This window comes from Schistocerca cancellata, chromosome 8 (genome assembly GCF_023864275.1).
Source record: "Schistocerca cancellata isolate TAMUIC-IGC-003103 chromosome 8, iqSchCanc2.1, whole genome shotgun sequence".
NCBI classification, from domain to species: domain Eukaryota; kingdom Metazoa; phylum Arthropoda; class Insecta; order Orthoptera; family Acrididae; genus Schistocerca; species Schistocerca cancellata.
In genome coordinates this window covers 548,633,329-548,634,593 of record NC_064633.1, presented here as the reverse complement: position 1 = coordinate 548,634,593, position 1,265 = coordinate 548,633,329, and positions in this window count along the sequence as shown.

Genomic DNA, 1,265 nt, shown 5'->3' with positions numbered 1-1,265 from the left:
TAAGGGACGAGAATAAGTTTCGACAAATAGTCTTGCTGTCTACCGATGGCTGCTCCGTCAATCTCAAGGCAAAAGAAAGTCGGTAGCTTTTCACGATTTTTCTGTTGAGCATCTATGCTGACCGTCGTGTTGATGGTATAAGCGTTTCCTTACCGTCACAATTTGACATACAACTAAACAGTTGGACTGAAAGTTGTATGTATTGCCAGGACCAACAGTGCCACGAGACTACCCTGAGATACACTGGACGCTGTTTGCACTTCCGTCCTGTGGTTTTCCGTATGTATATACGCTGAGACTGCTCAATCGTCGTAATTTGTAGCTTTGAATCAGGCACTCTTATTCCAGAAGATGGAATTTGTATAAGTGTTGTATAACTGTTTCTGATGTGTGTATATAAACCCCAAATCGTCATGTGAGGGACAATTTAGATCTTTTAAAAGATGCGTCAAAGAACTCGTTGCTAACCTTACGACATCATATAAAATTTTACTGGCATTTTCTGGGCGAGAGAGTAGGTGGATGATTGCCCTAACTGTGCTCTAATATTTATGCTGAGCATCTGAATTGTTGAAGGCGCAAAAGATTGCTGTCTGACGCCAAAGGCTACACATCCCATACATATACAACGGCCAGAAGGTTGAGCAGACGCCAGAGCAGGAGCTTCCATTTGCAGTTAACTTCTGGCAGAGGTGTAGAGGCACTATTAGTCCACAAGCTTTGTTTAATTATATTATTATTCCGGGTGAGACGTCTACCAGTTTGAGAGCCTAAATATATTATCAAGTAAATCTCTGCCACCAGTTGAAGATAGGCACTATGAGAGACATTTAGTCTGGCTTATTTTAGTCTTACAGATACTGCACTTTGGGTTATTTTGTCCTCATGTTGCTGTAGTTTTCTACGGGTGAAAAGACTGTTGCGACTGCCCTTTTACATTACAGTATAATTGGTACAAAGTGCAGTTTCTCCATCGGCCTGTTTAGGTGTGTTATTCACGTAAACAGGGTCCAGAATCGGATCTAACACTGACACTTGTGGTATTCCAGCCACATTACACATAACTTTATAAGGTGACCGTCTTATTGAAAGACTCAGTATGGCAAGCAGAAAATACTTTGCAGAAAATATCGCCTTCTCTTTAAGATGGCACCTTACGAAGTGATGAATGTTTGAAAATTACTAGTGCATTAAAGCCACCAAACTGGACTCGAACCTGGAACTTTGCCTTTTCCAGGAAATGTTCCTGCTGACTGAGTTACCCA